This window comes from Camellia sinensis, chromosome 4 (assembly GCF_055761805.1).
Source record: "Camellia sinensis isolate YWXY chromosome 4, ASM5576180v1, whole genome shotgun sequence".
In the NCBI taxonomy this organism is placed as follows: domain Eukaryota; kingdom Viridiplantae; phylum Streptophyta; class Magnoliopsida; order Ericales; family Theaceae; genus Camellia; species Camellia sinensis.
In genome coordinates, this window is record NC_138964.1 from 42,768,725 (window position 1) to 42,785,133 (window position 16,409).

Below are 16,409 nucleotides of genomic sequence, written 5' to 3' on the forward strand. Positions count from 1 at the left end.
TTACGTAACTGCGTTACATAACGATTGCAGCCACTTTTTAAAACCTTACATATGACATTTGCAACAATCTCTCGCTCTTCCCCCTTTGAAATTGATTCTACAATTGAACGACATAAAAGGTGACCATAACTCTCTGATGGCCAGAATTGGTGGCGGTGTTGGTGGTGGTGGCAGCCGGGAATCAGGAGAAAGAAAGAGAAAAGGGAGAGAAAGGGAAAGTAGCCTGAGTATAAGATTAAAATGCAATAGTAAACACACATTTTTATACATTAGATTTCTACTATAATCTTTATGGTTCAGAGAATAAGCAATGATGTGTAAATATATCCCATAAAATTATTTTTTCCAATTGTCGTATACAGGTTACATAATTTGGCTCCATCTTCCCTGCTCTAAAGCACCTCTTCCCATCTATTTTCATATTCCAAATACAAAACTATACAATACATAGAAAGAAAACAAAATTGAATCAACTGGCAAGAACAAAATTGTTACACCTAATTTAGCACCAAGAAGAATCAGCAATGTTGAATCAGAATCCATGCTATTTAGCATTTTTCTATCTTTCCCGGACATCAGCAGAGCACACGAAACAGGACTTTTCAACTTCTGAAATCCCACTGCGCAGAGTACCGATTGATTTCCCTAGGTGCAAGGATAAATGATGATCAAACAGGGTTTGTCCTGCAACCTAGGCAACCCTTCCAGCTCTGTGACTTACTTGACAGCACAGGAATAGGCCTTCATAGGAGCAAACCCGAGCTTTCACTTCTCACTGTAAATGTGGTCTTAAGTTCCATCCATGTTCCCGGGGATCCCACTTCAACCATGTTTTTGATACTTTTCTGAAGACTCAAATGATAGAAATATATGTGGACGGGTTAGTTGAAGAAGTACGGAGAATAGAGAACTTGTTGCAAGTTGAAGTCGCCTCTTTCTGGGAGGGGAGGAAATGTCAACTCTGGATATGATCTCTGGAAGCTTTCAAGCAACTGGGTAAAGAGAATCAGAATATTATGTAGATATATAAGTAAATTAATTCAAAATTTTGATGTCACTTGTATGTTGATGTTCAGATCCATGAAGCAATAATGGCTTTATATGAATAAGGAATTACAACAAAACTACATGTTTTTTTTATTAGTGTGCTCAGGAGAGAGAGAGAGAGAGAGAGAGAGAGATGCTTACATCTTCAAGTATTGATGTTCTATAAAGCTCCACAAACTTTTCCCTGATGATCCAATTCATCCTATCAACGTCACATGCATGCGTCCAGAAAGAGTCATGCACCCCTGCAACAGACAACAACATGAAATTAAATAGGAAACATAAATTTCTCATTTTCTACAAATTCCCCTCCAGTCTTTCCCAAGGAAGAGCCTATAAAAGCACGTCAGAGTTTCAAAAATGTTTGATTAAAAAATTATCTGAAAATAAATGTATGACCTGCATTTGAACATGCATTAAATAGAAGCATTTTAATATAATTATGAATTTCAAAACATACAGCACACTAGTGGGGACATATAAATGCATATTAGACTTGATTCAAGTTAAAGACAACACAAATGGATATTATATATTTGAATTCTTAATATGATCATGTAATATTAGGAAATAAAATGATTTTTTTTTTTTTTTTTTGATAACCGGGTGTCCGGACAAGTTTACGCGTACCTCGCCTAAATCCCAGGACCTTGAAATTAACGACCGGGCAAACCTCTAGTGGCCCCAAGGTTTGAGATGTTTGGCCTTGTGGGTTTTGAACCTACAACCTTTTGGGTGGTAAGCCCTTTGGTTACTTTCTTTACCCACTAAGCCAAACCCTTTGGGGTTTATAAAATGAAATTAATTTATTTCTGACATCCATTAAGAGACTTTAACTGTGATTGAGAAGATAGAAGTGGATCTGTGGATTTAGGCAATAAGTTGACTGAAGCCAATAAATCGGAGTATTTCACTTCAAATGTATGATTAAAATTTAATTATTACTTAATTGTAGTACAACGCCATTCACCTAATTCACATAACAACTTCTAAAGTTATCAAGAGATTAAGGAACTTCTCCCAGTGGTCAACTCGGAGATGTGTGCAAAAAGAAAATAAAGACGGAAAAATAAAAAAGAGTAGACATTTCTGTAATTGTGGATCCCACATAAAGCATAATCTTAGAGTCCAGACAAATGTTGAACAATTTAGACGACTTGTAATCTACAACTTAATAGATTCAAAGTGTAGAAACACAGAAACAACCACAGAAAATACAGGTGGAACAATGTGAGTGAGACAATATCATTAATGGCGAACCCACCAGCTGATATGTATGGCCAGAATTATTTGATGTGCTTGGTTCTGTGGGGAGATCATTTTTTTCATTTTCAGAGTATGGTACCAACAGTACGAGCTTCCCTACAGGATTGGAGAAAACAGATCACTTAACCAATAAGTTGGCCTCAATTATGCTACATGGACTTGTGTATGCGTATTGGGTGGGGGTATGTGTCCAATCATTGGACCTTCTTTTCTTAATTTTAGATATATTAAAATATGTGAAATGATATCTCCTATCCATGTGAGAAGTTAGAAATTTTCCTTTACTATCAAAAGTGAGCTCCTTGTTCTTTAAACATTGTTACAAATTAGAGAATCCAAGTGTATTGAAAATCTAAGTGATTCGTGATTAGATCAAGATTAAAATATTCCAAATCCCAAAAATCCAAAACACACAATCTAAATCAACAAGCACTTACGAAAGCGATTTAGATTGTTTGTTTTGTCAGATTAAATAATAAATCGACACAAAAGATTTTTACGTGGAAAAAACCACAATTGGACACCTCCAACTGTGATTAAAAAAACCACGGGCGAAACGCCATAAATCAATCCACTACTGAAGTAAAAAAAATTACAAAGATAGCTTACAAATTACCCAACTTAGTCAATCTGTCTCCGAATCTTCTGTAACTCTTTTTCACGACTTCATCTCGGAACTGATCAATCTTGAAGTTGATTCCACAACCTCACCCACATATAGAATCAAACACCTTTCGAAACTATATGCTAGAATCTTCGGAATCCACCGAAGAGAACTCTCTCTTGAATATAAAGAAACCAACTCCTTGATGTATGTATTTTAGATCCTGAGTGAAGAACTCTTCTCAAGACATCAAGAAATACTCTCAAAAATCTCCCAAGAAGACTTTTAAACTCAACCCTAGTTTGTTTTTATCAGATCTAGGAAAAACGTATCCAACAAAACAACGTTAGCAGCTTTAAATAAGAATCTGAAACCGCGATCTCCGCTCGAGCTCAACATAGCCCGCTCGAGCGGACTGAACAAAAACTGCATACGAAGAAACAGAGCTGCGCTCGAGCGTAGGAGTTTCCGCTCGAGCGGAAAATCACACCCACCAGTATCTGTGCTTGTCCTGTCAAACTACTGTGACCTGCTACTCTACGCTCGAGCTCAGGAGTCTCCGCTCGAGCGGACAGTACAAAAACAGAAAAACAGAAAAACATAGTTTTTTAAATTAACACAAGATTTTGTCTCCGGATTTGACAACACAGGGACCTAACAATCTCCCCCTTTGTCAATTCCCGGACAAAACTTCTCTAAACAAAAATCCTTAAACACAAGCACTAGACAAGATTCAAAAACTAATACTAACACACTCAAAACAAATCTATGAACAAACAAACTTTCCAATCTTGCCATATATCGATCCATCAAGTCAATTCATCATCCACCAATCACCTGTGAAAAAACGAGCAACATACCAGAAAAACCAAAACTTGTGGAACTATATAAGAATATAACAAAATGTATCCATTCAATAGAACCAACGGAACAAAATATCAAAAAATATCCATGTATCATAACCAAAAGACAAAACGAAACAAAATATATCAACAATATCCAAGAACCATCAACAAAATATACCAATATATCAACAATATCCATGGGTCAGCAAATATCCAGCAGCAGCAGCAGATAGCAGCAGATATGGATCCAAACTCTCCCCCTTTTTGACCGGGAATGAAGAAAGCAACAAATCAAGCACCAGAGGGAGGAGGTGGCGGCTGAAGCGTCAGTAAGGAAATGATGTGATCCAGCTGCGAAGTATTGTGAGCAGCAGTCTGCTCCAGCTGACCAAGACGACCATCAAAGGCGTCAAAGCGAGCATCAAGAAAGTCTAACCTCCGAGTCATGGCCTCCTCAAAATGGCGAAGCTGATCAGGAAACGAGCTAGATGGAACAGGTGGAGTAGGATCCTCCTCACCCCCGGCAGCAGCAGCATCATATTCAGCCTCCTCAGCAAGACCAGCAGCGGTACCTGTAGAAGGACCAGCCCTAGAGGACTCCCCCTTAACATGAGCCCGACTCTGCGAGACAGTTTTCTTAGTGAAAGGGCGAGAGGGAGAGGCAAACTCATCATCATCGAGGGTAGGAGCCCCAAGGTCAGACAAAAGTCGGTTGATCAAGCAACCGTAAGGAAGGCCAAGCTTGGAATGGCCATGAGCACTGATCATTTTGGTGACAATAAGAGAGGCAAGATCAATAGGGCGATGATTGGCAATACAGGACAGAATGAAGCCTTGGTCTTGTTTGACCTCGGAAGAATGTGTGGTGACAAGGATGTTGGCGCAGACAATCAAATTAAGCAGTCGGAACTCCGGAAGAAGTTCAAACTGTTTAATCAAACCGCCTTTAGGCCAATGACGGGCAACACCACAAAGTTCCAAAGACACCTCATCAAAGTCACAAGTCGGACGATCCGGTACAGGAAATGGATAGTATTGGGGAGAACCCTGCTCAATCTGAAGTAGTTGGCGAATCAAAGCAGGGGTGACAGAAATGGATTTGGACCTAACCCAAGTGGTGAAAGAAGGCTCATAATCCCTAATACCCTCCATATTACAGTAGAATTCTCGAACCCAATCGAGATTCTGACGCCCCGAGAATAATAAAACACGGTCACCTCCTAGAGGGTCGAACAAAGGACGAATTTTGATGGACTCAAAAGTATCGGGCTGAACATTACGTTCTAAATGAACGGTTCGAGTCACAAACGATTTATGGAATGACTTGGATTGAGAGGCTGACTGAAACCTCTCAGGGTTAAAGATAGGGCGTGAAACGGTGGCCTTTCGGCGTTTTGGGGCAGGAGCAGACATACCGAAGAAGACACTAAGACACCCAACAAAGCAGCAAACCCAAATCCCAACCCAAACCAAAACAAACCAAAACACAACATTAGTGCAAGAATCAAATCAAAAACAGGGCATAACAAAAAAAAAACAGGGCATGAAAGCATGGTATTGAAGAACTCATAATTAATACACAAAATGTGAGAGAAATTACACAGAATAAGTATGAATCATGAGAAAATCACAGCAATGTATCTAAGCCCAAATTGAGACCCACACAAAGATACCTCAACAGCCCAGTAAAGGAGGAACACAGATATCTTCAAAATACCACAGACACAACACAAGAACAAAAAACACAAACAAAAAAAAACAGACAAAGAGACAAAGGAAAAAAAAATGAGAGAGAGAACCACAGACACGACACACAACACCCCACAAAGCGATAAACCCAACAATCAATCGAATCAAATAGAACAAGAAAACGGGAAAAAAGGAGAGGATAAAACTTACCAACGAGCAAATCAATGGAAAGGATGATGAATGGGAGGAGAAACGACCACAATGCAGCCACACGACCAACCCTAGATCGAGAGAATGAAACAGGAAGAGAAAAAAATACCTCGAAGAGGCAAGAGAGGGAGTTAAGTATGAAACAGGTCCGCTCGAGCGTACTTAGTACCGCTCGAGCGTACAATACTGCAAGCAGACTCACGCTCGAGCGTGAAAGAGTCCGCTCGAGCTCAAAATACCATCTCTCAGAACTGACAAAACACGAACAAACTGCTGCAAGAGAGAAAACCACGCTCGAGCGTAAAACAAGCCGCTCGAGCGTAACAAAACAAAAACAAACCCCCCTTTTTTTTTTTTTTGTTTTTTTTTTTTTTTTTTTTTTTTTTAAACAATCCAATATGCAAAATCACGGGGTGAGACCTGAAACAAAAATAGATGATCAGACAGAGCCAAATGAATACCACGATGAAATCATCCACAATTCATGAATCGTGTGAACTTGCACCTTTTTTTTTATTTTAAAAGAAAACGACACTTGAAATCATGAGCATAGCAAAAAAAATATAATCAGTGATCATAAGCTACATGAGAATGTACACCTCAAAATCCCAAATGAGAGCTCACATAAAAAAGTGTGTGTGTGCAATCCATGAGAGGTCACTGAGCTAGAGTTAATCCTAGTAGTGATCGGATGGCTGGACCTCCATCAAGAGTAACTCAACAATACAGTGAAAAGTCAAACCACTAGGAATCACGGGGTATTTGTTGAGTAAATGCGGAGGCTCCCCCTCAGTCAAAGAGTCCCCCCTTTTTTTTGTTTTTGTGCACTCACTGGTGGCTTTCACTCTCAAGAGTATGGAAACCAAACCAGAGAAGAATGAAATCATAAAGGATGGCCTGGTTGGTGCCTCTGAGGTAGCCTTTTCCTAATGCCCGGACTTCAAGGAACTGAGGGAGAAACCGTGGAAGTGAAAACAGATGGTGGATGGTTAAGAGACTCAACATCACCCATGATATGCTAGTATCGGTCAATTCCACAGTAAAAGTACAAGAAACCCTGTTAGTGGTCCATAGAGAACTTTGATCACATGTGCGGAAACCCCTGCAACAATTAATCTCAAGGATGTGTACAGAATGAGATCATGAGATTAATGAGCATGGGCATTCAAAATGAGCTATGACCAATGAACAATGAGATCTTGTAAGCAGCATGAGTAGTGTATAAAAATTGGATGCAAGTAAACAGATATCAATGATAATGAGATTATCACATCCAAGCATTCATAAGGCACAACCAATTACACCTACTCAAGAAACAGGTAACACTCTAGTGATCGAGCATGACACCCAAGGTCTTTCTAAGGAACTCAAACCGAAGAAGATCAAGGGGTTTTGTAAAAATATCAGCTTTTTGATGCTCAGTGGGAATATGCTCAATAACAACAAGGCCCTCTTCCACTAACTCACGAATAAAATGATGACGAATGTCAATGTGTTTGGTGCGAGAGTGTTGGACAGGATTTTTTGAAATGTTTATGGCACTTGTGTTATCACAGAAAAGAGTAAGAGTGTTCTGTTCTATCCCATAATCGTGAAGCATTTGCTTCATCCACAACATTTGAGCACAACAACTCCCTGCAGCAATGTACTCAGCCTCAGCAGTGGAAAGAGAGATGGCATTCTGCTTTTTACTATGCCAAGAAACCAGATTATTCCCAAGGTAAAAACACCCCCCGGATGTACTTTTCCTATCATCAGCACATCCTGCCCAGTCGGCATCAGAAAAACCAGTAATTTCGGCTGTAGTGTCAGTGGAAAACCAAACCCCATACCCCAAAGTCCCATTAACATACTTGATGATGCGTTTTACCGCAAGAAGGTGAGACTCTTTAGGACTGGCTTGGTAACGAGCACAGACACCGACACTGAAAGAAATATCAGGACGACTGGCTGTAAGATACAAAAGACTCCCTATCATACTCCTATAAAGGGTAGGATCAACATCAATACCAGAGGAATCTTTGGAGAGGTGAAGACTGGTGCTCATGGGAGTGCGTGCATGCTTGGAAGACTCAAGACCAAACTTAGACACAAGATTTCTCGCATACTTAGACTGAGACACAAATATACCTGAAGAAGACTGTTTAATCTGAAGACCCAAAAAATAAGACAACTCTCCCATCATGCTCATCTCAAACTCATGTGTCATACAATCAGAAAAATATTTCACAAGATGTTCAGCAGTGGATCCAAACACAATATCATCAACATAAATCTGAGCAACAAGAATATGAGACTTAGTATGTTTCACAAACAAGGTCTTATCCACACTACCCCTTTGAAAATCATTGTCAAGAAGAAATGTAGTAAGTCTATCATACCAAGCTCGAGGGGCTTGTTTCAACCCATACAAAGCCTTGTCTAACTTGTAGACATGATTGGGACATTTAGGGTCCTCAAACCCTTTTGGTTGCTCAACATATGCCTCTTCTCTCAAGTATCCATTCAAAAAGGCACTTTTCACATCCATTTGAAACAATTTAAAGCCAAGAAAACATGCAACACCAAGCAAAATACGAATAGATTCGAGACGTGCAACTGGGGCAAACGTCTCATCATAGTCAACACCCTCTACTTGTGTGTAGCCTTGAGCAACCAACCTAGCTTTGTTCCTAACAACTGTACCATTCTCATCAGATTTATTTTTAAAGATCCACTTGGTACCTATCACATTCATGTCTCTAGGTCTGGGAACTAGAGTCCAAACTTTGTTACGTTCAAATTGACCTAATTCTTCATGCATAGCATTGACCCAACTATCATCTAGCAAGGCCTCTTTAAAATTTTTAGGTTCAATTAAAGAAACATAACACATATGTGATACCTCATCCCGAATCTGTCTTCGGGTTTTCATTCGATCCGAGACACTTCCAATCACCTGTTGAGCTGGATGATTTAGTTTCACCCTAGCTGATGGTTTAAGCTCAGGACTCGCAGTGACCGGGGCAACAGGAGTTATGTCCCTTGGAGCACTCTTTGGACTTGACCTTACCTGTGAAGATGGTTCTGTAACCATTTCTTGTGATGGGTCCACACCTTCTCCTTGATTTTGTGATTCCGTGTCCATGATTGGAGACTCATCATTATCATCCTCATTTGTTGCTGGAGTAGGTGCACCTGTGTCATCTATAACCACATTTATAGATTCCATTAAAGATGAAGTTCGCAGGTTATAGACTCTAAATGCCCTACTAGTGGTTGAATACCCTAGAAAAATACCTTCATCACTTCGGGAGTCAAATTTGCCCAAAGGCTCTCTATCTTTGAAGATGTAACACTTACTCCCAAAAGTTTTGAAGTATTTGACATTAGGTTTCAACCCCTTCCACAATTCATATGGAGTTTGTAAAGTGCCTGGCCTTAAGTACACGCGATTTATGACATAAACAGCAGTATTTAAGGCTTCAGCCCAAAACTTAGGAGGAAGTTTCTTACTAAGGAGCATGACCCTAGCCATTTCTTGAACAACCCTGTTCTTCCTCTCAACAACTCCATTTTGTTGTGGAGTAATAGGAGCAGAAAATTCATGCTTGATTCCATGCATATCACAAAAATCCGAAAACGAACTATTTTCAAATTCACGACCATGATCAGTTCGGATTCTTATGATACGCCCAATGGAAACACCCTGTTCATTTTGGATTTTAGGGACTAAGGCCTGGAAAGCATCAAACGTATCAGATTTTTCTCTTAAAAAATTTACCCACGAAAATCGAGTAAAATCATCAACAGTTAAAAAAATGTATCTTTTACCTCCGATGCTTTCAGTGCGAGTAGGACCCATTAAATCCATGTGAACTAATTCAAGAGGACGTTTGGTTGTAAAGCTGTTCACTTTTTTATGAGGAGCACGGGTTTGCTTTCCAAGCTGACATGGTCCACACACATGGCTCAAAGTCTTACCTAGTTTAGGTATTCCCCTCACAAGCTCTTTGTTGGCAATCTTAGTTAGGTCATTGAAATTCATGTGACCTAATCTTTGATGCCACAAATCAATGTTACTAATGATGGCAGAGTGACAAGTGAGATCATTAGTTGTAACAATCCCATAGCAGTTATCAGATGTGCGAACCCCATGTAAGACAGTATTTCCTTTTTTATCCAAAATTTCACATTTATTTTTAGAAAACAATACTTCATGATGGGAATCACACATTTGACTAATGCTTAAAAGATTTGCTTTAAGACCATCAACTAATAAAACATTATCTAGCTTGGGAAGACCAGCAACACTTATAGAGCCCTTACCAATGACTCTCGAAGTGCCACCGTCTCCAAAGGTAACAATTCCTCCTTCATATTTGTCAAGGGAGGTGAAGTAGGATTTGTTACCGGACATATGGCGAGAACACCCACTATCAAGATACCACATGTGTGAATCACGTGCTTTTAGAGCAGTGTGAGCAACAAAACAAGTCAAATCCTCTTTTCTAATCCAAACCTTTTTAGTCTTGGTGTTCAGCCTAGACATGTAAGGTTGTCTCCTAACCCAAAAAGTATTAGAATTTCTACCCTTTTGAGACACCTTACCAAAGAGTTCAAAACAGTAAGGACGAATGTGGCCATACCTACCACAGTGATGACAAATAAAAACTGGTTTTACCTCCTTTTTGTTGATTTTACCAGCTTTCGGTAGACGGAGAGAGAGATCAGCCTGGTCTACCTTCAATTTTCCCTTTGCTTGAGTCTTCTTGTCATGTGAAGTAGAGGCCTGTCCCTTGTGTGCTGTTGCATCATAGCCTAACCCGCTTTTGTCGCAACCCATTTGTTGAGACCCGAGGATGTCTTCTAAGGATTTTGAACCTTTGTTCCACATGGCAATAGTGGTTCTAGCAACCCGAAGCTCTTCATCCTTTTGACAGATTATCTCTTCCAATCTGGCTTGTGACAGCTCAAGACTTTCAAGCTTTTCTTCAAATGTGGAATACACCTTCAGAAGTTCATTCCTTTCAGTTTCAGAGGATAGTAATTTTCCACATAAGTCTTGCCTGTCACTCGAGATCTTGACAATATTCTGCTTTGCTGCTACAAGTTCTTCTTTCAGCCTGACATTCTCACTCTCACATGTCTTGAGCTTGAGAGAGAGTCTGTCGTTGAGTTTGGATAAATTCAAAGATTCCTCGTACAACTTTTCGTAGGCTTGTTGTAGTTCATCGCCATTGATCTCCTCATTATCCTCAGATGTCTCATCATCCTCTTTTTGCTCTTCATTCTCCTTTGCCTCCTCCAATCTTGCAACTAAGACTGAAAAGTCGCTGGATGGTGGTGAATGTGAGTTTCCTCTTTCATGGAATTGGCTCAAAATTTCCCATGCCTCTTTAGCCTTTGTGCAACGAACAACCCGTTGCTGTTCTTCAGCAGAAATTGCTCTACGAATAGTGCTAAGGGCTCTCAGATTGCTCGGACTGTCAACACTTTCTGTATCTTCTTCAATGGCCTGCCAGCCTTCTGGATCAAAGGCTCTCAGAAAAGCCCTCATTCTGATTTTCCAAAACAGGTAGTTACTCCCATCAAAAGTAGGAGCATGATGCAAGTTCTGACCACGAGCTAACTCCGCTGGCTTTGGAAGAGTTTGAGTGAAAGTGGACCAAAAAGCCATAAAAGCACTATCCCCGTCTTCTCCAGATTCAGGTTCTTCGGGTTCTTGCTCCGACCCGCTTTCATCATCCCAAGTTACAGTGTAGACTTTCTTTCGATTCTTTTTCGAAGGGCATTCAAGGGCAATGTGACCAAAGCCTTGACACTCATAACACTTGACCCCTGGTCCCCTAACAATCTTTTTTTCAGTAGTTTGAGCAAATTTTGGTGGAACATTTTTGGGTTTGTCATTACTCTTATCTTTTGAAATAGGGGCTCTGAAATTCGGCTTCTTTTTCAAAAATTTTTTAAACTGTTTTGTAAGCATAGCCGTCATCTCAGACTCTAAATCAAATTCAGTCTCCGGAGGTTTTGCAGTCTCATGGGCACTCGTGAAGGCCATATTTTCTTTTTGCTTTTTCTTAGAAATTTGGTGGGCTTCATAAGTCTGCAAATTTCCAACCAATTGATCGAGCTTGAGGGTATCAACATTCTGAGCCTCCTCAATGGCTGTCACCTTTGGTTGGAACCTCTCGGGAAGGGACCTCAAAATTTTTCCAACAACTTTTGCTTCCGGGATTTTCTCACCGAGAGTGAAACAGGAATTCACGATATCACTGAGTTTTGCATAAAATTCATCGAACGTCTCATCGTCGCGCATAAAAAGGGTTTCAAAGGCGGACGTGAGACGTTGAAGTTTTGCCCTTTTAACAGAGGTGGTACCTTCGTGAATCGTTTCAAGAATATCCCACGCCTCTTTTGCTATTTCACACGTGCAAATTCGACGGAATTCTTCAGGTGTGACAGAGCAGAAGAGGGAGTTGAGAGCTTTGCTGTTCCAACTCGAATTCTGGTAATCAATTGCGTCCCATTTATCCAGGGGTTTAGGAATATCACTCCCATCAATGGTGATTGTCGGTTCACTCCACCCAAAGATTACGGAGTGCCAAACTTTCTCATCGATGGATTTTAAAAATGCTCTCATACGAGCTTTCCAATAAGAATAGTTTGTACCGTCTAGTAAAGGGGGTCTATGAGTGGAGTTACCTTCACGAATAGAATCCATGATACTAATCACACAAAATCACACTCCTATAGTTTTGAAAAAACAAAGAGTGACCCGCTCTGATACCAATTGAAAATCTAAGTGATTCGTGATTAGATCAAGATTAAAATATTCCAAATCCCAAAAATCCAAAACACACAATCTAAATCAACAAGCACTTACGAAAGCGATTTAGATTGTTTGTTTTGTCAGATTAAATAATAAATCGACACAAAAGATTTTTACGTGGAAAAAACCACAATTGGACACCTCCAACTGTGATTAAAAAAACCACGGGCGAAACGCCATAAATCAATCCACTACTGAAGTAAAAAAAATTACAAAGATAGCTTACAAATTACCCAACTTAGTCAATCTGTCTCCGAATCTTCTGTAACTCTTTTTCACGACTTCATCTCGGAACTGATCAATCTTGAAGTTGATTCCACAACCTCACCCACATATAGAATCAAACACCTTTCGAAACTATATGCTAGAATCTTCGGAATCCACCGAAGAGAACTCTCTCTTGAATATAAAGAAACCAACTCCTTGATGTATGTATTTTAGATCCTGAGTGAAGAACTCTTCTCAAGACATCAAGAAATACTCTCAAAAATCTCCCAAGAAGACTTTTAAACTCAACCCTAGTTTGTTTTTATCAGATCTAGGAAAAACGTATCCAACAAAACAACGTTAGCAGCTTTAAATAAGAATCTGAAACCGCGATCTCCGCTCGAGCTCAACATAGCCCGCTCGAGCGGACTGAACAAAAACTGCATACGAAGAAACAGAGCTGCGCTCGAGCGTAGGAGTTTCCGCTCGAGCGGAAAATCACACCCACCAGTATCTGTGCTTGTCCTGTCAAACTACTGTGACCTGCTACTCTACGCTCGAGCTCAGGAGTCTCCGCTCGAGCGGACAGTACAAAAACAGAAAAACAGAAAAACATAGTTTTTTAAATTAACACAAGATTTTGTCTCCGGATTTGACAACACAGGGACCTAACATGTATAATACAGATTCTTCAACTACCTTTCACTTGTCACTTTGTTCCACTCACTCGCTGTAACAGAATTTACATCCATTCTTGGGCTCTTTTTTGCTTCTATAGCTTCAATCAGCTTTATGGCATCCTTCGCAAAATTATTTATGGGATTTGCAGAAATTTGTTAGATCATCAACCCTCTTTATTAGATAATAAATTCAATAAGGGTCATCTGCAAACCTGGGGCTTGCGGATGAAGCCTTTGAATGGAACATGCCATTGTGAGGCATCTCCATTAAAGCTTAAAAGGAGCTTTGGATTTCTTCTGGTAGAATTATATAGCTAGAAACAAATCAAGACACATTCAATCTTCAAGCGACTCCTAAGATTAAGAGTTCTTGGTGAAGAAATTTATGAAAATATCAATCTGATTTAAAAGCTGCTTCTGATTTCGTATAACCTGCCACTTGCTGGATGGCAAACACAGAAGGATAAGATGATCCTTAAAAAATTCAAAGTCTCTTTCTGAATAGGTTTAAGCTCTAAATAAAATGGTACCTGCAAAACGTAATCCAGCATCCCTGCATGCAACAGCAGTCATCATCATGTGTGAACCATCAAGTGAGTGCACAAAATTCGGAGGAAATGTTGTTCTCTGTTTCCTAACCTCAACCTAGAGTTCACATGATAATGAAAGTTATGGCAACGAAGGTGTCAGAAAAGAGGGGAGAATTTCTAACAAAAAGATGATATGTACTTACAGAGTCACCCTCACGCTGCAAAGCCAACACCTGAAGAGAAGTTCTTATCTGCAGCACCACGGTGTGATCAATATCATTTCACAGATTTTATGAGGAATTACATTGTATGATTTCAAAATACAACTAAACTCAAATACTCACAACATGCCGTTCAGTTTTAAAGTAGGGTTGCACAACAGGAAGACCTAGAGGAGTTGTCCAACGCACTGGTTGATTTTCTGAAGCAATAATCTGTAGAATTTCAATAATCAAGATTCCATATTCAAAAATAGGACTTCTGATCAAATTTAAAGTAGGGTTGCATGACAGGAAGACCTAGAGGAGTTGTCCAACGCACTGGTTGATTTTCTGAAGCAATAATCTGTAGAATTTCAATAATCAAGATTCCATATTCAAAAATAGGACTTCTGATCAAATTTAACAGTCCAAAATTTGAAACAAAAGTATACCTTTGCACAATCACCAAGCCAACCCATTATGGCACGTGCAGCTTCGAATATTTCTCCAAGGGCAGACATTGTCACCTAGTTAAAATTGTGGTATTGAAACGAATGATTTTTTTTTTTTTTTTTTTTTTTTTTTTTTTTTTTTTTTTTGAACAAGTATTGAAAAGAATGATTGAAATGAAAATATTACGATTTGATCAGAGCAGCAAAGTTCTTTTTTAAATCTTGGTATTAAACATCATGTGCCTAAAAATTTAACATTTGAATTAAACAAATGCAATTTATGTCTTGCAATACATATTTCGAAACATGGTACGCTTTCATTCTAAAACAATGAATTTAGTGATTCCAATTTTTCCTATGTATTTTTCCTTGACATTTTCCATAGGAGAAAATAAATCAAACAGAATGAATTAAAATCTAGCAGGTGTGGAATTTCAACTGGACAAAATGTCAAAAAAGGCCAAACTGCTCCTAGAAATGTGTTTTTAAGTGATTAATTTGTAGGATAATATACACTACGTTTCATTGGATGTCTCAATGTTTACAATAAATTGGTATCAAGTTTGTAGTACCTTAATAAATTTCAAGTGTGATCAATATAAATGATAAATCTACCCCTATCAAACCACATTTTAGAGCATGTGTTGTATCACATCCCTGTTCTTGTTCCTCGTACTGAAATGATCCATGTTCCAAGTAATATTGCTTTGTCCAAAAGCACAACATAACTCAATAATTTTCCAATTTAAACCCCCCCTAAGAGAATGACATTGGGTTATGATATCAAAGTTCTAGGGAAACTTATGGCGTGAGTTCGAACACTATGCTATGGGAATGGGGTCACATTTATAGCCTATCATGTATGAAGAAAAACTCAAAAGTAACGAAAGGGGGGGAGGAGAAAGAAATAGATGGATGGAGTTTCTGTTGACAAATGAAGGAAATTGGGTGTGAAAGATTGATATAAATTGTTGGGCCCATGTTCAAATAGAAAAACGTTTCAGGGAAAATTGTTTCTCCCAAGTGCTTCCCTCTTTCCCTCCCCCTGTCATGCTTTTGCCAGCTGAACACCATCCATATGTAAGGAAAAATTTAGAGTCATTATTTTTCTTCTTTTTATTTTCCTCAACTCTGCTAAACCAAACGGAAGGATGAAGGACTACTTTCTTTTCCCAGGGGTTCTTCCATTACTATTATCATTCCTTCCTCCTCGCTTTTTCATCCCATACAAAATCCTAGAATAAGGAAAAACAGAAGCTGCATGTGATGGAAAGTTACAACTTGAAGTAGCATCACGGAAGCTTCATGTGATGGAAAGTTACAACTTGAAGTAGCATCATGAGTAAAAGCTAAATGAGTGACGCATAAGTCTTGGTCAAGATCAAAATACAAGCAAATGCTTCACATGAATATGTAAAAAATGGCAATCACCTAAACTGTGCCAACTCACACTCAGTTGTGCGCGTGGATAGACCCATGTTGAATTAATCATTTGGTGGGATGCTCAGCACAAGCTAATCAAAAGAGAAACTTGCTAAAGAAAGGTACCACCCAACTCCTAATACATGGTGAGGGATGGTTGTGATTTTTAGAGTTACAGTTTTCTACAGGGCACTGCTAATTGTCCAGTAATGTTCATTGGAGCTTACATTGTCCCCACAACCTCAGCATCTAGAAGCAATCTCACCACCTACAAAAGCTGGGCTCCTTGCCATATTTCAACTATCCATCACATGAACCAAGAGAAATCTTTCTTTTGATGTAAAAGGATCAATTGAAGGAATTAAATCTTGTTTTTTATGAACTTCATCTCTATATTTGAGCAAATTTTCTGTCATTAAAGCCATTTTTGCATGGTATGAACTAGT

The 16,409-nt window shown here is 39.2% G+C and overlaps 1 pseudogene across 1 annotated transcript in view; it reads right to left on the reverse strand.

Annotated features, from left to right (window-relative positions):
- Window positions 1-311: 311 nt before the first annotated feature.
- The window catches only part of LOC114270372 (DNA-directed RNA polymerase 3, chloroplastic-like), a 141,289-nt pseudogene continuing 125,191 nt past the window's right edge, over window positions 312-16,409 (reverse strand). The window contains exons 17-22 of the transcript XR_014365877.1: window positions 14,542-14,616; window positions 14,234-14,323; window positions 14,093-14,140; window positions 13,890-14,004; window positions 1,189-1,292; window positions 312-992 (exon numbers count right to left, since the gene is read on the reverse strand). The product of XR_014365877.1 is annotated as a DNA-directed RNA polymerase 3, chloroplastic-like (transcript). The remainder of the gene's footprint in view (window positions 993-1,188; window positions 1,293-13,889; window positions 14,005-14,092; window positions 14,141-14,233; window positions 14,324-14,541; window positions 14,617-16,409) is intronic.